This window comes from Balaenoptera ricei, chromosome 9, assembly GCF_028023285.1.
Source record: "Balaenoptera ricei isolate mBalRic1 chromosome 9, mBalRic1.hap2, whole genome shotgun sequence".
NCBI lineage: Eukaryota > Metazoa > Chordata > Mammalia > Artiodactyla > Balaenopteridae > Balaenoptera > Balaenoptera ricei.
The window spans coordinates 104,659,643-104,682,188 of NC_082647.1; the positions used below are offsets into that span (position 1 = coordinate 104,659,643).

The following is a 22,546-nucleotide window of genomic DNA, read 5'->3' on the forward strand; positions in this document are numbered from 1 at the left end:
AAACAGGTATAAAAAAAAAATTGATATAATATAGGTGACTTTCAATGTTGATAGTGACCTGAACATTGTTATTATTTTGTAATGACTGTTAGATCAAAAGAAAAATGAAGCAGTCTCGGCTTTTAGAGCCTTTGACCCTCTAAAGACTTCCAGAGAGGCCCTAAATCCTACTCCCTACTGCATTTTGTTATCAATGGTCTTACTGTTTCCATTTTTTTTTCTTCTTTTATACCTGCTTGTTTCTGGTAAGTATCCTCTGCTATTATGTTACCTGCTCAAAGCTACCTGAGTTCCAACCACTGCTTCTCTGGGATGCATTACATCAGTTCTAGCTCAGAATCTGCCTGAAAGTTTCCTTTTCCCACATACAGTCATTGCCTTGAAGGATTCCACAGGTTATTTAAATTCCAACTTGTTTGCCAGCACACAGAGAAGAGAAAGGCAAAGAGACACTCAGCTTTCAACACTAACTACCAGACAAGAAGACAGGGAAGATAAGCTTGCCTAAAGACATTTTAAATGCTTCCCTGATGGCTTCAAGCTTAAAACTACCACCACAAATCCATCATCTTTGTCCTGAGAGAGAAAAGTCAGAGGGAGAAAATAGATTAAAAATATACTTGCATCCTAAAAATTCTGTGAACAGCTTGAAGGATAAAAAAGCAAAGTGAAAAATCTACACTCCCAAATTACTGTCATTTCAAAGTTTTGTGATAATAAAGCCAAAAATGTGAATTGAATTTAATTTTCCCTAGGTGTGCTCAACAACAATTTTGACATGAAATTTCAAACATGTGATAAAGGTTCTTTAACAGTTAGTGACTGAGGGTAAAGATCTAATCCAAAGAGAAAAATAGCACTTCATAAATAGTTCCAACAGATCATGCATTCTTCCATGTTTTATTTCAATTAATCTTTTGAGGATACCTAAAAGTCTCTTTCTAATTCAAGAATGTGATTAAGACCTGCACCTCCATTAACAGGAAAATGAGGCAGACGGAGCCTTAATACTTCAGAACTCCACTATGATGTAAGACTAAGTCATCAAATTCCTAACATGATTAACGTATGAGATCAATGTTCCTGTCTAAAAAAGCAAAAGAAAAAAAAGATTCAAACACAGCTTGACTGTTTTCATGTTTTAAAACATAATTTAATCGCAGAGATTTATTCATGTTAGTGCCTAACTGTTTTATAGGACTGTCTACCTTCAGAAGTCCCTAACCTGTTTGTTCTTTATCAAATGCATCACTCCTTGTTCAGTCATCCAGGATCGAAACCTGGGCCTCTTCTGTCACCCTGCTTTCATTATTCAGGATTAAGTTCAACCACATACAACGTGAGCAAAAACAATCAATCAGACAAAGCCATCAGCTTACACAAGACAGAAAGTAATTGTATTCTCACAAAAAAAGACGCCCAGCTGTAGTCAGGCCAGTGTATTCCAGTTCACAGCGCCAGGCCCTTTCCCTCTTGATGACGTGCCAGTCTCAACATGTGCCCTCCCCTTCAAGGTGCAAGATGGCTGCTTGAGTGCCTGCTATCGCATGCCCATAACAGCCAGTAGGAAAGAGGGAAAGCAGGGCTCAATCCTTTTAATAACACTTTCTAGAAGTTCCACACAGCACTTCCACTTTCATCTCACTAGGCGGAATTTAGTGATAGGTCACATCTAGCTACAAAAAGACTTGAAAATGCAATCTCTTCATTGGGCAACAATATATCCAACTGAAAATTAGGGTTCTGTTTTACAAAGGAAGAAGGAAATGTTTGCCAGGATGAGCACAGTCACAGCCTCCAGGATTCTTCTCTCTTACTCCCCACATCCAGTCCTCTCAGCTCATCACCATTATTTAGCTAAGTCAACCCTATCAGCATGGTTGTAATTCACCTTATCGTCATCTCTGCCTGAACTATAACATCCTAACTGATCTCCCTGAGCCAGGTGGAAATCAGCTATTCCATTTGGTCACAGAAACTAAAGAAAAGCGTGGGAAGAGTCATGTGAGTGGGAGGCACCATCACTTCTCCTTCAGGCTCATACAAGCCACCCTGGCAAAGGAGGAACTCTGCTCTTCCATGCAAACGTATTAAGGCCCCTAGGGAAAGACAAGAGAGACTGACTGCAATCTGGTGTCTGTGTGATTGTGGAGAATCTTGCTGGGGTTCAGTGGTCAGAGATGAGGGTCTTCACAGAGCAGGAAATCATCTATACCTCAAAAAACACTTCTCAGTGGGCAGAATCAAAAAATTATCAACATAGAATTCTATACTCAACACAAATATTTTCCACAAATGAAGGCAAAATAAATACTTTTGCAGGCAAATAAAAGCTGATAGAATTCACTGAAAGCAGACTTGCACTATGAGAAATTTTTTTAATTGAAATATATTTGACATATAACATTGTGTAAATTTAAGGTGTACAACATGTTGATTTAATATTCATATTTGGAATACGATTGCCTTTGTAGCAATAATCAGCACCTCCATCACATTACATAATTATCATTTCTTTTAGTGGTTGGAATAATTAAGTTGTCTCTTAGCAAGTTTGATTATTATAATACAATATTATCTATATTCTCTGTACTGTGCATTAATTCTCTAGGACTTATTTACTACTTGGTGCAAGTTTGTCCCCTTAAACAACATCTGTCCTATCACCCCTATCTTCCATCCTCTGGTAACCACCATTTCACTGTTTTTATGAGTTTGTCTTTTCTAGATTCTTCATATAAGTGATATCATACAGTATTTGTCTTTCTCTGACTTGTCTCACTAGAAATATTAAAGTTCTTCCAGCAGAAGGAAAATATCAAATGGAAATTTGTAACTACAAAAAGTAATAGAGGCCTACAATGTAAAATACATGGCTAATTGTTAAGGACATTTTTGTCTCATTTTTAATCTTTTTAAAGGTTAACTGAAGTGACGTCGGCAAGGTGGCAGAATAGGAGTTTTCTACTGTCTTTTCCCCAAAGACCAATGATTAGGACAATCACCTACCGAGAAGGGTGCTTTTGTGCAACTGCAGAGTCCAGCAGAGAAGTTCCAGCACACTACGGGAGCAAAAACAGCAGAGATCAGATGCAGTGAAGAAGGTAAAAGGAACATATTACCCCCTCCCCAAGGTGGTACGGCTCAGTGCCGCTCGCCAGCAATTTCTCCCACCAGGGTAAGTGAGAGCATGTGAGTGAGTGCCCAGCTCCCCCAGCTGTACAGGGTGCTGCCAAAGGGGCCCACTTCTTTCCTGCCCCATCCAGGGCACTGAGGTGAGCTGAACAACCGAGGGTCGGGGTGGGGCTGAGAGAACAGCTGCCAGAGCCGGGAATGTGTCAAAGGGACATGCATCCTACTAGCCATTTCGAGGACAGCATGAGGAAGGCCACCCCTGAGCTGCTGGGGAAGCCTCCCCTGCACTTCTCCATCTGTGCACCTCACTCACACATACTCCCAGCCGGTGGCAGGCTCCCCACCACACTTTCAGTGAAGGGATGTGTTCAACGCTCTGTATGCAAATAAAACTGTGTTTAAAGAGATGTAAATACAATGGAATGTTATTGAGCCATAAAAAAAAACAAGGAAATCCTATCATTTGCAACAACGTGGACGAACCTGGAGGACATTATGCTAAGTGAGATAAGCCAGACAGAGAAACAAATATACTGCCTGATCTCACCAATATGGAGAATCTTAAAAGGAAACTGAACACACAGAAACTGAGTAGAAGGGGGGTTGCCAGGGGCTGGGGTGGGACGGGGAAATGGGGAGAGGTTGGTCAAAGGGTACCAACATTTAGCTGTTAGGTGAATAAATCCTGAGGATCTATGTACAGCATGACTACAGCAAACACAGCACAATGTACAGTATGGTGACTATATTCTGGTATTATATAACTGAAATTTGCTAAAAGAGTCGATCTTAAGGGTTGTCTCACACACACACACACACACACACACACACACAAAAAGTGAGGTAATGGTTGTGCTAACTTGATTGTGGAAATACTCTCACAATCTATACAAATATCAAATCATCGTGTTGTACACTTTAAATATGACAGTTTTGTCAATTATACCTCAATAAGGCTGGAAACAAATTGGCTGTTTAAAGCAAACTTAATAATAAAGTATGTGGGTTTATAACATGCAGAAATAAAATATATGATAAAAATAGCACAAGATGAGAGTGCAGAATAGAAGTATATTGTTGTAAGATTCTTGTGTGAAATGGTATATTACTTAAAGGTAAATTAATAAAGTTAGATATATAAACCCTAGAGTAACTACTAAAAATAATAAAACAAAAGGTATAGCTAATCAGCCAATAATGGAGATAAAATGGAATCACAAAAAAATACGCTATTAATCCAAAAGAAAGCAGAAAAACATGAAGAAAGAGGAACAAAGATGAGACACGTAGAAAACGGAGAGCAAGATGGCAGATTTAAACTTGATCATACTGAAAATAAATGTAAACTGTCTAAACACTATGCTTAAAAGGCAGAGATTATCATAATGGATAAAAGAAAAAAAGCAAGACTCAATGATATACCATCTGCAAGAATTAGTTGGTCAATGACACTAATGTTCCTAAGGTCTACAAAAATATAAAATATCCTCTTCCCTATACCTGGGAAATTACTGGATAGTGCAGGAAGGAGGGCCCAGAAAGGTCCTCACTTCACAGTGGGTCAAGAAATTTTGCGTCAATAAAAAATTTTGCTGCCAGGGAGTGAACAAATGCAGAAAGTCAGAATTACGGATTCTGCCTTTCTGGCAGCCCTAACATAGAATGTGCTGAGGAGACGGACACTTTGGGTGAATTCAAGCCTCCCAGCCACATGGAGAATAACATTAATTTGAAAAGGCTGGGGGAGTCAGTTGTCCTAATTCATATCACACTGACCCACTGAGGCTTCTGCAAAATCAAGCCCCCAATACCAATTAACTCTACAACAGTCACTGTGCAATGAGAAAAAACTTGGCGCTGTATCAAGTCAAGGCTTACATCATTTGCAGGAGCTAACAGCTGTGTTGGCTACATCTTGGCAAGCAGGGCTATCAAACATGCACTTTAGCCTGCTGAGCAAGTCAGCCCAATAAAACAGGTAACCAGGCAGTGGCCCAGCATTTTCCTCCTCTGTAAAGTAGAAGCAAGATATACATTTCACTCAGTCTCTTTCATAAATAGGAAGCTATGAGCAACTGCATTTTTTGCCATATAGGTAATTTCCCTGATAAGCATTACAAAGTGACAAAAAAAAATTTCTTAAGGGTTAGGGCAGGGCGGTTAGCACTACTGGATCAGCCTGAGCTTGAATTCCTGGAAAGCAGCAGACAACAACAGAATAGTTTCAAAATTTTACGTAGCCTCTTAACATGGATTGTGGTTTTTTAAAGCCAGTGAGCAAATACTGAGGAGGTGTGTCTTAAGGATAGTCAGAGCTGAGTGAGAGTAGACAGTCTTACAGTGGGTTGTTTTACGCAAGGATCTAGGTGAGAAACATGGAGCCAGGATTCATAAGGGAAATCAAGGCAGCCAATGAAATAATCAGGTGATGAGGGAAGTGGGAAAGCCAAGTGGGTGACTTTTTCTGAGGAGCAGTATAAATGCTTGCATTCATTTTCTATGGCTATTGTAACAAATTACCACAAACTTAGTGGCCTAAACTAACACAAATTTATTATCTTACAGTTCTGTTAATCAGAAGTCTAACACTGATCTCACTGGGCTAAGATCAGGGTGTCAGTAGGATACATCTTTTCGGGGGGCTATATGGAAGAATTTGTTTCTTTGCCTTTTCCATCTTGTAGAGGTCATCCTCTTTCCTTGACTGTGGCCCCTCCCTCCAACTTCAAAGCTAGCAACAGCAGGCCTAGCCCTTTTCACACTGCCATCTCTGGTTCTCTCTTCCAATTCCCTCCTTCCACTTTTAGGGACCTGTGATTACAGTGGGATCACCAAATTAATCCAGGATAATCTCCATATTTTAAGGTCAGCTGAATAGCAATCTTAACTCCCCTTTACCACGTAACCTACCATATTCAGAGGTTCCAAGGTTTGAATGTGAACATACTGCCAGGGGTGGGGGGATGGCGACCACATTATTCTGCCTACCACAGTGCTGCCAGCAGCTTTCCATAGGGACTTCTCTACTGATTTCCATGAATAAAGCCACGTTGTTTAAAGAGGGGAAACAGCACAGATTCGGGGAAATACAGGTAGCCATTGTGATTCCAAGTCTGAGATTCTGCAGATCTTCAGGAAGAGGTGTGGACAAGGCTCCAAGAATGCATCCACAGTACTGCAGATTGGACTGGCTCAGGATAGAGCGGCTGGGAAACTTAGTGCCACTAAGAAGACAAAGACACCAAAAAAGGGGGTGGGGGGGTTAGGGGAGGGTCAGGGTTTGAGTCCAAGATGTGGCGCTAACTGCAAGATCTTACTTAGGCAAGTCACTTAACTGCTGTGTCCTACTTTCCTCTTCTGTAAAATGAAAAAGTTGATTTAAATTATCTTTTAAAGTCTCTTCCAAGTCAAAGTGCTATAATGTAATAGGGGAGAAAGGAATAAAAGAGACCAGAAGTTTACTCTCCTTAAATTTAAAACCAGGGCTTAGCATTTCATCTTCCCATGGGAATGGAGAATAGCAGACTTTTTTACTTTGAAGCCAAATAAATGATACCTTGAAAACACTAAGTATGTGGGAAAATCTGACTCTCTATAGCATTATTTCTTAAATTTTTGACTAATCCATGTAAATTTAAAAAGCCAACAGATGACATATTTTGATGATTCTAATAATTAAAATATATAAAATGATAATATTATACCATTAGGAAAAGAAAGAAAATCTTAGGTTAACCAATCTTTGGTGTTGGGGAGGAAGGATTGGGAACGGTGGAGGAACCAGTTCCTAGGAAGCAGGAAGTGTCATTCAGGACAAATTATGAGTTATGAAACTGGTAACTAACATATTAATAAACACCTAGAACACAACCTTAAAAACAAAAAAATTAATCAAATGCCCAGTCTACATGATTTCAGAATACTAATTTTAAAAAGATAAAGTACTGAAATATACTATGTAGTTTATCCTTATTACACAAGAATAGTGCCCATGATATGTGAATACTTACTGATTGTAGCAATTCTCAGGTATTCAATATAACTCAATCTCCAGAAACAATACCTAGGCTTTTTGCCAGAAAGAACTGATTATAATCATTAACATCCTACACAAATGTACCAGAGGAAGACAGAAAAGTATAAAGAATTACAGTCAACCTAAAAGTAAAGGAATATCTCCTCTAAAATAATAATCCAGATATCCACTTTTTGGCCTCAATTAACACTTATATAAATATTAGTAAGGTAGGCTTTGGGAATTCAGAAATAAATCTATCTGGGTAATTTATACAGTAAGAAGAGAGCTACAGGTTTTGTAAATGACTGCCTGTTCTAAATGGTGAATGTGTGAAAGAAAACTATGTGGAGCCAACAGTTTAAGGACATCATAGCTGGAATTAGGACTACAGTATTTACAGAGGGATCATGGGAGGAAAGTTGTGGTTCTGGTGACAATGAATTAAACATTTGGAAACCTAAGCCCCAGTCCCCATATTCTCTAAAGGCCTAGGTTTGCTCACCTGTAAAATAACAAGGTTCTAGTATTTGAGAGGATAACAGCTATTTTTCACATTTACTGAGGGCAAATATTAAGAAGCAGGCGTACACTGTCAAACGAACACCTTATGATGGATAAGGGAATAATTTTACATTAGAAAGTTTTGTTAAATATTGCAACATGCCATCAAAAGAGCCTGTAAATTACTTTTTTGTTTAATAGTAAACTTTATTTCTAGAGCAGTTTTAGGTTCACAGGAAAGTTGGGCGGGAAGTACAGAGAGCTCCCATGTATCCCCTGCCCCCATACACACAGCCTTCCCCACTATCAACATCCTGAACCAGAGTGGGACACTGATTACAATCAATAAACCTACAGTGACACATCGTCATCATCCAAAGTGCATAGTTTACATCACGGTTCACTCTTGGCGTTAACATTCTATGGGTTTTGACAAATGTATAACAACATGTATCCACCATTACAGTATCATACAAAACAGTGTCACTGCCCTAAAAGTTCTCTTGATTTTGCCCATTCATCCCTCCCTCCCTCCCTGCCAACCCTGGCAACCACTGATCTTTCTACTCAAATTACCTTGTTTTAAGGTCAAAGGCTTTCCTAAGACAAAGGTGGGAAGACTTTCTATATGGCCATTCAACATCCTAAGCTGTCTTTACTCACTGTCATACAACGTCACAGAGCACCTGAGCTTTGTCACTATTGTAACAGTACAGTATAAGGAAACTCCCAGGAGAATGAAAATATGTCACTCAAGAAATTTAATACTGGGCTTCCCTGGTGGCGCAGTGGTTGAGAATCTGCCTGCTAATGCAGGGGACACGGGTTCGAGCCCTGGTCTGGGAAGATCCCACATGCCGTGGAGCAACTAGGCCCTTGAGCCACAACTACTGAGCCTGCACGTCTGGAGCCTGTGCTCCGCAACAAGAGAGGCCACGATAGTGAGAGGCCCACGCACCGCGATGAAGAGTGGCCTCCGCTTGCTGCAACTAGAGAAAGCCCTCGCACAGAAACGAAGACCCAACACAAAAATTATTTAATTAATTAATTATTTTTAAAAAGAAATTTAATATTAGTAAGTTATTGGTATATTAATTATAACAATATTCTGATATTGTACTCCTCTAAACTTCAAAGAATTTTAGAGAATGTGGTACAAGGTGACTAGCTGAAAGCAAGCAAGCAGTATTTTTGTCCTTACCATTTTTTACCAGTGGTCTTTAACATTTATGATGTTATTTTCAATCTTTATTTTTCAACAGATGCTAAAGGTATAGCTAAAATAAAAGAAACTGGTATTTCCTGCTCCTGATAGTAATAAAAAGGCTTCATCATAATGCCCTACCAGCTTCTGCTTCCCGCCTTTCCATCAAGAAATGAAAAATTAAGTTCACTGTGTGGCTCATTCTACAGATCAAAACTCCAGCTTTTATATATATATATATATTTTTTTTTAACAGCAGTGGTCAAAATACTGGAAATCAACAGCTGCCAAAAAAGCAGAACCTGGCAATTTACATTTATGAGACATACGTCACAGTTAAGAAAAACCATGGTGGTCATTCCTCAGAGCTTTTCCCTGACTCAAGCCTGACTTAGGGCTGCTTTGCAAGCCCTAACCCTAGACTCAGATCCACAGTCAGGCAGGTATGGAAGACCCGAACTGCCCCGGATAACTGGGTGAGGCCCTCGTCACCTAGAGCACGTTTCCACTTGCCAAAAGAGCTCATTTCCAGTCAGACAGGGAGAGAGCTGATGAGAGAGAAGGCAGAAAAGACCATGGTCTCTTATGGGTCTCCAACTATAATACACTGCCAGGAGGCCAGTTTTCAGATGAAGAAGTGTTATCTTGGATTTTCAAGACATTTTCTATGTATCATGTATCATTTTGGTTCACCATATAACCTAAGGCGAGTACACTTTGATATGAAATCTTGTTGTTCAAGGCAGGCAGCATAAGATCTGATTTTTTTTTTTTAATTTATTTATTTTTGGCTGCACTGGGTCTTCGTTGCTGCGCGTGGGCTCTCTCTAGTTGCGGCGAGCGGGCACTACTCTTCGTTGCGGTGCGCGGGCTTCCCATTGTCGTGACTTCTCTTGCTGCGGGGCACAGGCTCTAGGCACGCGGGCTTCAGTAGTGTGGCTCGCGGGCTCTAGAGCACAGGCTCAGTAGTTGTGGCGCACAGGCTTAGCTGCTCTGTGGCATGTGGGATCTTCCCGGACCAGGGATCGAACCCATGTCCCCTGCATTGGCAGGCAGATTCTTAACCACTGCGCCACCAGGGAAGCCCAAGATCTGATCTTTACAAATCACATCTTCCCTAGCAGAGGGCACAGTGACTGGAATGGTGGGGGAACAAGTGTGGCTTCTGCATGGCTAGTAACGTTCTGTTTCCTGATTTGGGTGCTCGTTAGACAAGGTGTGCAGGTGCGTACTTTTATCAGTATTCATGAAATACTTCAATAACAAGCTCAAACCAAAACAAAAATCAAACATTCAGCAACAGAAACAAAGAGTAATAGGTAAGAACAGGCAATTCACAGAAACTCAAAAGGCCAATAAACTCTGAAAAGAAGTCCCACCCCTCTCGAACTCCAGAATCCTTTCCCTAATGCCCTCAGAAACACCTCTATCATCCCCAATTACTCAACCTTTTCTCAGACATTCCTGCTTGGGACACAACCCTGGCTGCACATACAATCACCTGGGAGTTTTAAAAAATTACCTAAGCCTGAGCTCCACCTCAGACTATCTGAGTCAGAATCTCCAGAGGCTGGGACCCAGGAAATGGTATGTTTACAAGTCCTCCCTGGTGATTTAAATGTGCAACCAGGGTTGAGAGCCACTGCCAACTGAAACCTGGCTCTCCCTGCAGCCCTCTTCAGTCCGCTGTCTTTATTCTCACACTCTCCCCCCATTAGGCTGGAGGCAAGAGAGATGCTCTTATTTCTCATTGCCACTTCCAAACTACCGTCACACCTGCTCCCTAAGAGTCCAGCTTTCAATCTCACATTATCAGACCACACCATCCCTAATTCTCCTGTTGTGGTCATCAACATGACACCCCCAACCTCACTCCCTAATGGTTTTACCTCGTGGCTGTGATACTCTCTCCAACACTGTTCTTATCAAAATGCACAATTTAAGAAATCAAAAAATACCTTGAGACAAAAGAAAATGGAAAAACAACATACCAAAACTTATGGAATGTAAAAAGAAATGAAATTGAGTTATTTGTAGTGAGGTGGACGGACCGAGAGTCTGTCATACAGGATGAAGTAAGTCAGAAAGAGAAAAACAAATACCGTATGCTAATACATATATATGGAATCTAAAAAAAAAACTGGTTCTGATGAACGAGAAGCAGGTCAGGAATAAAGACACAGACGTGGAGAATGGACTTGAGGACATGGGGAGGGGGAAGGGGAAGCTGGGATGAAATGAGAGAGTAGCACTGACATATATACACTACCAAATGTAAAACAGATAGCTAGTGGGAAGCAGCTGCATCGCATGAGGAGATCAGCTCAGTGCTCTGTGACCACCTAGAGGGGTGGGATAGGGAGGGTGGGAGGGAGACGCAAGAGGTAGGGGATATGGGGATATATGTATATGTAGAGCTGATTCACTTTGTTATACAGCAGAAACTAACACACCATTGTAAAGCAATTATACTCCAATAAAGATGTTAAAAACAAACAAACAAAACTTAAATGTCTATATGAAGAAACAAGAAAAATCTCAAATGAACAACGTTACATTACAACTCAAGGAACTAGAAAGGAAAGAACAAACGAAGCCCAAAGTTTATAGAAGGAAAGAAATAAAGATCAGAGCAGAAATAAATGAAATAAAGACTAAAAAGACAATGGAAAAGATCAATGAACTAAGAGCTGGTTCTTTGAAAAGATAAAATGGACAAACCTTTAGCTAGACTCATCAAGAAAAAAAAAACAAAAAAAGAAAGGACTCAAAGTCCGAAATGAAAGGGGAAACGTTATAATCAATACCACAGAGGTACAAAGGATCATAAGAGACTACTATGAACAATTATATGCCAAGAAATTTGACAACCTAGAAGAAATGGATAAATTCCTAGAAACAAAATGATGATTAAAATATCCGCACAGATGATCCCTGACATCCTCCTCTCCTCTCAGAATCTGGTCCTTCACTTGACCACAGCTATTCATTCCCACAGTCGTACCCTAGAACTTGTCATTACCAATAACTTGACCCCCTCCACAATCTCAATTTCCAGCATCTTACTCTCCAGCCACCCCCTCATTTTTTTCAGCTCACCTCCTCAAATATCTTTACTCCCGTACTTTTTTTTATATAAATTTATTCATTTATTTATTTATTTTTGGCTGCATTGGGTCTTCGTTGCTGTGCATGGGGTTTCTCTAGTTGTGGCGAGTGGGGGCTACTCTTCGTTGCGGTGCGCGGGGTTCTCATTGCAGTGGCTTCTCTTGTTGTGGAGCACGGGCTCTAGGCACATGGGCTTCAGTAGTTGTGGCACACAGGCTCAGTAGTTGTGGCACACGGGCTTAGTTGCTCCACAGCCTGTGGGATCTTCCCGGACCGGGGATCAAACCCATGTCCCCTGCATTGGCAGGCAGATTCTTAACCACTGTGCCACCAGGGAAGTCCCTTTACTCCAGTATTTTAAAGCCCAGTTCTACAATCCATTGATCCTACCACCTTTTACTGTCCTTCACCCAACCTAGAGTCCATGGTCCATCATTACAATCCCGCTCTTTTGAACACACCCTCAACTATCTTGACCCCTCTTCCTCTATCATTATCACCAGGCAAACCCCAATCCTAGATAAATCCTACCTCCACCTTATCTGCACAGGTGAATTGTTTAACTCTGCTGACTGACCTCACTATCTACCAATGACCACTGACTCCAAGTGGGCCATGCTGCGGCCTTGTAATCATAGACAATTTCTCTGCTGTCCTGAATGATTAGATCACACCTTTTCCTCTCATCTCACTTCTACACCTCCTTCCCCCTCCCAGGCTTCTTAATTCACTGAGAAAATAAAAGCAGTCAGAATCTATCAGTTTACCTACATTTGTGCCAAAGTGCTCTTGCCTTCCCTTTGCCACCATGGATGTGCTCCTATTGAAACCAGTTCCTCCACTGTATGCTAGATCCCATCTCCTTTCATCTGCTCAGCCTCATTCCAGCAATTCTCCCCTCTCTCTTATGCATCATCAATTTCTCCCTCTTTACTGTATCACTCATATCAGCATCAAACATGCTATAATAGCCCCTATCTTTGAAAAAACTTTCTTAATCCCATGCCTTCTTCTAGCAACAGTCCCATTTCTCTACTCTGCCATGGAGAGAAATTCTTCAAAAGAGGTGTCTATTTTTGCTATCTCCAAATCCTGTCTTCCCATTCTCTGAGGGTATACCAACCTAGTCTTTTTTATTTTATTTTTTTTTGGCTGCGTTGGGTCTTCGTTGCTGTGCACGGGCTTTCTCTAGTTGCAGCGGGCGGGGGCTACTCTTCCGTTGCGGCACACAGGCTTCTCATTGCGGTGGCTTCTCTCATTCCGGAGCACAGGCTCTAGGCACACGGGCTTCAGTAGTTGTGGCACGCGGGCTCAGTAGTTGTGACTCACGGGCTCTAGAGCGCAGGCTCAGTAGCTGTGGTGCACGGGCTTAGCTGCTCCATGGCATGTGGGATCTTCCCGGACCAGGGCTCGAACCTGTGTGCCCTGCACTGGCAGGCAGATTCTCAACCACTGTGCCACCAGGGAAGCCCCACCAACCTAGTCTTTACCTCCTCACTACTCCACAGAAAAAGCTCCCGTGAAAGTCTGTAATGACCTCCATATTGTTAAAACCAAAGGTCAAGTCTCAGCACTCGCCTTACCTGATCTATCAGAGCACATCTGACATCACCAACCAATCCTTCTTTGAAACAGATTCCACGCTAGGCTTCTAGGGCACTACTTGCTCTGGTTCTCCTCCTCCCAACCGAGCACTCATTTTCAGTCTCTCTTGTTGGTAAGCTTCATCCTTCTGACCTCTGAACACTGGGCTGACCCAGGGCTCTTCTCGGGCTTCTTTTCTATCTCCACATTCATCCCTTCATCCAATCTCACAGCTTAAACTCCTCCTCTATGCTGACATCCTTGCCTCTAGCTCAGACTTCTTCGTATTCCAGACTCATGTATCTACCTGCCTCGTCAACATCTTAACCTAAATGCTAAGGAGGTATCTAGAACTTGCTTGCTCAAAATCAAACTCCTGAATTCTCTCTTCTCCCCAAACCTGATTCTCCCAGGAATCTCTTTCAATGAATGGCAACTCTAACCTTCCCACTGTCTCGGCCAAAAACTTTCGTACATTTTCTCTCACATCCCACATCTAAAATATCAGCATACCTTGTTGACTCTGCTTACAAACATATCCAGACTGTGAACACTTTTCATCACCTTCATCTCCACCCTGGACTAAGTCACCATCATCTTGCTTGAATTATAACAACGACTCCCTAATGAGTCTCCTTGTTTCTCCCATTAGCCTCTCTTACAGTTTCCTCTCAGCACCACGACACTCTATGATCCTTTAAAAGCCTAAATGAGACGATGTCTCTCCTCTGTTCAAAATCCTCACATTTCAGATGGTAATCACACTCAAGGTAGAACACAAAGTCTCCATAATGGCCTATGAGGCTCACTATTCATTCTCTCACCTCACCTCCTACTACCCCCTTGCTTACTCTATTTCAGCTGCCCTGGCTTCCTTGTGATTCTGTGAACATGTCACACACAAGGATCTTCTCATCTGTTATCCTCTCTGCCTGGAATGTTCTTCCTCCAGTGATCCACAAGGTACTTGCTCTCTTCTCTCTCTCTCCACAGCACTTATTACCATCTAAGATACTGCGTATTTTCCTGTCTATTCATTTTCTGCCTCCATTTACTAGAATGTAAGCACACGGGACTTAGCAGTACTCAGTTCATCCGTTGTGTGAATGAATGGTACTTATGCTCATTAATAATTAGTAAAGTGCAAATTAGAGCAATATGAAAAGTCATTACCTACCAATCATATGCCAAGAATTTAAGTCTGATAAAACCAAGAATGATCGGAGCATGGAACAGAAACTTTTATACACCAGAGGTGGGAGTATAATGCAAGTACTTTAAAGAACAATTTGGCAATATCTAGTAAAGCTGAAGATGCATATACCCTTCAACCCAGCAATTACACTTCTATGTATATATCCTAGACCCTAGGGCCCACAGCAACTCTCTTACAAGTACACAAGAAGATCTCTGCAAGAATACTCACTCCCATGTTGTTTGTAAATGCAAAACAACCAGAAATCTAAATACCTACCAAAAAGAAATGTATAAATTATAATAGATACATATAATGGAATACTATATAACAGCTAAATGATTAATGACCAACCTACAAATATCAACATGCTTGTTAATATGCTGAACGAATGAAAAGCAACTTGCAGAATGGTATTATAGTATGATGCTATGTGTGTGTGTTTGTGTGTGTGTGTGTGTGTATATATATATACACACACACACACACATACACACACACACACATATAATTGAATATATGTAATTGAAAACACAGAAAATGAACCAATCTTGTATGTAACTATATTTCTATATAATAATATATATCAGGACAGTGTTTACCTGTGAGGAGGAAGGGAAGAAGAGAGAAAAATAGAATCAGGGAGGATTATACAGGGTGCTTCAACTGTACCTATTTTGTTTTATTTCTTAAAAAAGAAAAGCCTGTCAAGTATGGGAAAATATTAGAATTTGACAGAAGTAGATGACAGCCATATGGGTATTTGTTACGTTATTCTCTAAACTCTTCTGTAATCTTAAAATATTCATAATTTTAATGAACTATATTACATCTAAGAAAACTTATATGATTAAAATTTCCTATTTCCAAACTTCGTAAATAACAATGGCCAGCTTCTTCTAATTGAAATGAATGGTAAGGCTGCCAGGGCTTCTCTGAAAATTCTGGAATTCCACAAGAAGAGGGTTGGCTGCCAGCACACTCACTCTTCCACCTCAGCTTCCTTTCCTTAAAAAGACCTTCGAGTGGCACATTTCTATTTAAATATTAATCATCTGTAAACACTACCACATAAATACACCCCTAGGGAGGGTTGTGAAGTGGAAATGCAATTTGAAGCAGACACAGCAATCGGCACCAAGACCCAGGTGAGTTTCTAAAATCACCAGTTGGTACAGATGACTGATGTAAAGGTAGATAACTACTCTTTCACTTAGAGCCTTAGGCTTCTGAATTACAGTAGGACCGGTGAGTCTCTTCTGTTTTCTCAGACCTTTTACCAAAATTAGAAAGTGCCTATGTAACTTGAACTCAGAAGAAAAATTCTCAAGATCACTTATTAATTTGAATAATACAGGATAAAAATCCAGGAACATTAAAACATAATCTTTAGGAAAACTCATGATTGCAAGGTCAAAACAAAAGTTGTGGAATCACATATAATATGAAAAACTAATGTTTAGCTCTTAGATAAATCAGACAGATTAATTTCACTGACAGCAACACAACCAACTTGCTCTTATAAGCAAGACTGTTTTTAAAAACCTCAAACATGAAAACTAATACACAATTTGCAGAAGCAAAGGCATAAACCCAGCTGACTGGTATAAATGACAAACCTCTCCGTGCTATGGTTTCCTTGTTGTAATACCCTGTAAAGATACTGAATACTTGCCACCCACTAACATTTACACAGAACCTTTTGAGAATCACAGGACAAAAGGCAATGCAAAACCTGCTTTATAACCAGAGTGAAGGTTTAGAGTTGATTCACTAGGCAGCCATGAGCTGAAAATGATGAGGCAACTAGCATAAGAACAACTCTATTTTTCTAATTATTTGTATAAACTGTGTTAGTGGCTACGTGATGTGAATCATCAATAGCTTGCCATACTTGTGATTCGTACTTGGTTGGGTACTTGGTTTCCAAGGACACTAATCTAAACTAGGATGTGCTTTTAAAAGCCCGTTATCAGCCATTACCGATTAAATAACTAATCTTCACAAGGAGATATTGCTTGGAGGGCACACCAAGCACACACTTCTACCACACAAATGTTCCGTCTGTATGAGGGCTGATAGATCCATTCTGAAAAGCGTCTGCACATTTGAAAGTCAGAAGCCCTCACCACCACGACCGCTTTACATTAGCTTAAACGTTTTTGCAATTGTCCACCAGAAAGTTTCAAATTCCTCTGGGGTTTATTTTAGCACTGAAGAGACATCTAGAGCTTGGGAAAACTCAACAGCAGCATGGGTTAGAAAAGCTACAATTATATCTTGACTGCCTTCATCAAATTATAGGAGTGGGAGGTGAAGACACTGAGACACTCACAGAAGAACAAACCCTTAAAGTTGAATCCTGCACTCTGATACACTAGGATCAAATGCAGAAGTCACACATACCCCTTTGCTTGGTAAATTTTACAGAAAGAACAATGGGGAGTGCATAGTTCATCCTGTCGTGAGAGGAGACAGTGCACCTTTCTGGATGTAACCAAGGTACTTATTATAATTTAATTAAAAGCTCTTAATTCACTTTATTAATTACAGAGTAATTATGTCTGTGTAAAGGGAACCGTGGGCTTTGCAGAGTCAACTTATTATTTGTTTTACAAAAAAAGTGAAAACTTTTTTCTCTAAGAACTAATTAGCATGGGTGTGTTTTATATTCGCTCCTAATACAGTTTCCAATCTTGAAAGATACCACAGACAGCACCACTGTCACACTGTCACAAAAAGGAAATTTTAAACAATTCTGTTAGAAATGTTTTAATTGATTCACTGTGTCCTAGAGAGAAGCTTATTTGATATCTTACAAGTAATACCACAGCTATTTAGAATGCTGTTAACATCCCAACACCTAATTAGCATATCATACACGCTACCACTTCAGAATGAGAACTATCTTAGAAGTCATGGCCAAAGGCATTTGAGAAATAAGTTGAAAGAGAAATTGGGCAGGAAGTGGGGAATTCCTGGGGCATGATTAAAGTCAGCCTGACTTTCCAAATACACAAATACCAGGGCATGGGACTATTTTAGGTACATTTTTGGTCTGCCCTTTTGATTCTTCATCTGGTAGATCTACGTTAAGGATTATAAATATATTTATATATCAGTATTTAACATCACTTTGTAAACACTTAAAGGGCAAGGGAAAACTTAACTTCTGCCTCTTTAGTGTCCCTCACTAAACAAAAATCAAGACCATGCCAGCAAATCCAGGATGCTCTATGATTCTGATGGATCTTGTCCAAATTAGGCCCTAAATATTTAGCATATTTAGCATCATCTGGTGGCCAATTTATTCTTTAAACTTGAGAAGGAAGTATGGACCATAATAAGTAATGTAAAACCTCAAATCAGTAATAATATTCCAACATCAGTGTAAATTAACGCTTTTGGAGTTGTTCAATTTGAGTCATAGATACATGGCTGTATGTTATCCTAATTTTGTCTATGTATGAAGTTTTCCATAATAAAAGAACAAAGAACGCAAGCCTCTGAAAGTAGCCTGATTTGTCTCATGGAAAAATTCTTTAGACCCACATTCTAACTAATTCTGTCCTCAGACTGCAAATATAATTTCTGGTAACATCAGAGAAAAAAACTAGCAGAGAAGCCCTGGTAAGTGTTCCAAAAATGGAGGATGATCCCTGAACGTAAATGAGGGGAAGAAAAAAACTTAAATTTATAGTTTAATACTCAAGCTCATACTGATCTTGCTGTATTTTATTACAGTAGCTCCATTTTAAAAAATGGGACAGCTAATGTTCTTTACAGTTTACAAATGCAGTAAGTTAAGAAAATGAAGCCACAGCAACATTGGCTTCTGCACCCAGAACAAATACCTCTCTACGAGGTGCTCTGTAAAGAAGTACTTCTCAGGTTATCGTAGACTCAGAGGAGTCCCCCGCCTCAAAGAAATTATAATACGGACTAACGTATCATTTTATCAACAGCAGTAATGAGTTTATTAGGCCAATACATCCTGCCTACCTTACCTATTTTCATTTCTACAAAAGAAAGCTACAAACAAAACCAAAAGGCTTATGTAGACTCAGAACAATATATGACTATGAAGAATCCTTTTCATAAGAAGTTAAAATACTTCTTTACCACTAAATTATTTTTAAGGAATGAAGTGTGAAAACTCTTTTAGTAATTAACAAATAAAAGGAGAGAAAAAATTTCATCTTTCATATTACGGAAAAGAAAACCTCTTTTATACAAATGCTTAGAGTATTTTGATTCGAAAGCTAAAAATGCATGCAGTAATATTAGAATCTTCAGTGACCCTTTATTCTCTATACCTTGAACCTGGTTAAATTCTGGTTTGAGCCCCCTATTTATTCTATGAGCCTTCCTAAGAATTCAAGGGTTAAAGCATAATCTAGAAAAGAATGCCACTGAAATTTAGTGGAGAAAATAGAGAAATTTTACTTATTTAAAAAAGTATGAGGGGAGAGGGGATAGGACTAGATAAGAATGACCATTTAACTGTATTAGGAATACTGGTGTGCAATAAGATATTTTTTAAAAAGAGGAAAAGATTTTTTAATATCACCATTATTAATACTAATTGATATAGCTAATATGACTTATAGGAAGATAATACAAAGAAATTACTCAAAACCATTACCAAAGAATCAATGAGGTTAATCAAGTGTGATATAAATGATAATCATAAAAGCCAACGTTTTTGTAAATACTCAGCAATTAGAAGAAATTTCAAAACAATATTCCATTTGCAATTTGAAAAATAAATATATTAAACCTTTTTAAATTTAATAGAATGTTTATAACTTTTATAAAACCACAAACCTCCTGGGTTAAAAATAAGGTTTGAAACAATAGAAAAAAATACCCAAAGAAGTGATAGCTTCAACTGTTTACAATTAAGACTTTTCTACAATGAAAACTAAACAACAAATGTGTCATAAGAGTTTCATTGTACTTGTCATCTTTAAAAAAATATATACTGTTTGTAGGTCACACAAAAACTTGGGAGAGCATCTGAATTTTCAAGGGCAAAGTCACTTTCTGTATGTGTGCTGGTTAAAACGGCCCCTATCTAATCTTTAAAGAGTTCAAATTTATATCATCAAGCCCCAAATTAATCATTATTCAAAGGACATATGCAAATGCTAACAAATGAGATGGAGAGGTAAGAAGGACAACCTCGTATTGAATATTTACTGGGCATTATAAAGCTGGGTAGTTCTTTTCTTATTTTTCTACTGAAGTTGAACACAAGAAGAAAAGCACGCAGAACATAAATGTTCAGCTCAGTAAATCAGAACAAGCAAGCATCCATGTAACCACCATGGAGGTCTGGAAATAGAGCACTGCCAGTACCCACAAGCCCCTTCCTGATCCCTCCCGATCATTAACCCCTTCTTCCTCTCCAAGGGGAACTATCATGACTTGTAAACACTGGGATCATATAGTATATATTCTTTAGCATGTGGGTTCTTTTGCTCAACATTATGTGTTTGAGATACATCCATTTTGTTGTGTGAGCTGAGTTTGTTCATTTTCGTTTACAGGATTTTATTTCTAGGCAGGAAGATATAATAATTTACTTACCTACTATATCACAGATGCACATTTTCCACACCTCCCCAATATGAAGCTAGACCAAATAATGCTGCTATAAGCATTCATATACGTACCACTGGGTTGTACCATTCCTGTGGGGAGTGGAACAGCAGGGTCATAACGTATACATACATTCAGCTTCAACACTGCCAACTAATTTACCCAGGTGGTCGTACCGATTTATATTCCAACAACAGTGTATGAGAATTTCCTTGCCCATATTCCTACAAACTATTGGTAGTCCTTTTAATTTAGTGTTCTGGTAGGTGTGTAGTAGTTATATGCCATTAGGGTTCTAGTTTGCATTTCTCTAATGACGTGTGGTCTTGAGCACCTTTTCTTAGTTTTACTGGACATTTGGCCATCCTTTTGGTGAAGTGCCTGCTCAAGTCTCTCACTCATTTTTCTATTGGGTTGTCTTTTTCTCACTGATCTGCAGTGACCCCTACCCCCATCCTACTGGCACAGCCACCCCTCACCTCCAAGGAACCGTAACTCCAACAGTGATGATACTACCACAATGAAGACCCCCTGTGGGCAAGTACTAGTCTACGTCATCTCACTAATCCCAGCCCTGTATGGTGTGTTCTGTAACTATCCCTATTTTAGAGATGAGGCAAAAACACACAGCCAAGAAATGAGAGAGCCCGGGTTCAAGTCCAAGTCTGCTCTGGGGATCCCAAACCAGGCACCCCTCACTGCTCTCCTGCCACCATGTGCCCACATGGTCTCACTGCTCACCCAGGAAGCCTCTTGGCTGCAGAGCACACCGCCAGGCCTGTTCCCTCAGTATTCTAAATCCTATTATGCCTTCATTCATTCCACAAACCCTGTGAAAGGAAAATCAAAATGAAGTCAGTATCGCTAACAGAGCTCTCTAAAATGGAGCCAAGAGGCCACCAAGGAAGTTGAGACTTATACACCTCTCAGCCCAGATGGAAGAGCTCTTTGTCAGACTGCTGCAAATACCTTCTCCCACTCTGTGGCTTGCCCTTTCACTCTCTTAAAGGTGATTTGTGATGAACAGAAATTCTTGATTTTAATAAAATCCAGTTTATAATTTTCCTTTTGTAGTTAATACTTTTTGTGTGCTCTTTAAGAAAACTTCACATACTCTAAGGCCACATATTTTCCTATACTGTCGCCTAAAATATTTATTGTTTTGCCTTTCATAAATAGATCCACAATCCACTGGGAATTTATTTTGAGTGTGATGTGAGATAGGGGTCTTGTTTCACTTTGTTCCAAATGAATATACATGATGCTCTAGCACCATTACTGAAATACAACATTTCCACTGTTCTGTGTGCCACCTTTCCCATAAATCAAGTGTCTGTATACACATACACTTGTTTCTGGATTCCTTATTCTGTTCCACTGATCTATTGAACCAAGAGTATTGTGTATCCTTGTACCAAGAGAACACTGTCTTTATTAACCTAGCTTAATTTTCATTAAAAATCTTGAGACCTATCAAACAAGTTGTTCCACTTTGTTCTTGAAAAGTGTATTGGCTTTTCTCAGCCTTTTGCATTTTCATATAAATGTATCTCTTTTAATGATTATCACAACCCTGTATGTAACCAAATCTTATCAACCCACATTAAAAAACATGGCAAAGCAACCCTAAAGCACTTATATAACTTGACCGAGGTCATTAAACTGAACAGCCTAGATTTGAAACCAGGAGTGTGTTTGTGCAAAGGGCACACTTTACAATATCTTGCATGCCTATAAACTTACACGTGAAAATGTTATGCCTAAAAATATACACAAGTAAAAATAACAATAAAGTATTATTTTATTACCTATTCAACTTATTATAAGAAACATTGAGATAACTAATTCTACCAATGCTGGCAAATTTATTATGAAATTGGTACAACAGTACCAATTCTGCCAATAGAAGTGAAAATTACTACAATCCTTTTAGAGTTCTAAGAAACTAATAGTGACTACTACTAATAAAGGTACAAGAGAACGTGATGTCCTAAAGAATTGATTTAGTTACTGCCTGCTTAAAGCCCGATTGTTATAAAATGTGGGTCATGTCTCACTCCCGTTCTAGTGCTATTAAGGAGATGAAATGGATAGATCTTTGGTAGGTAAAGGAGAGAAAAGATTCCTGGACAATTCCCAAATGTCTGGCTTGAGCAAAGGGTACTCACAGAATTAATATTATATGAACTAATATTTC

The 22,546-nt window shown here is 39.5% G+C and overlaps 1 protein-coding gene across 5 annotated transcripts in view; it reads right to left on the reverse strand.

Moving 5' to 3' along the window:
* The window catches only part of LOC132372127 (cytochrome c oxidase assembly factor 1 homolog), a 101,309-nt gene that overhangs the window by 53,347 nt on the left and 25,416 nt on the right, over positions 1-22,546 (reverse strand). For 4 of the 5 annotated variants that reach the window (XM_059934221.1, XM_059934223.1, XM_059934220.1 and 1 more), the window contains exon 2: positions 3,010-3,062. The exons of the other annotated variant lie outside the window; for it this stretch is intronic. The gene's annotated coding sequence lies outside the window, so the exon portion shown is untranslated. The remainder of the gene's footprint in view (positions 1-3,009; positions 3,063-22,546) is intronic. 5 annotated transcript variants of the gene reach the window in all.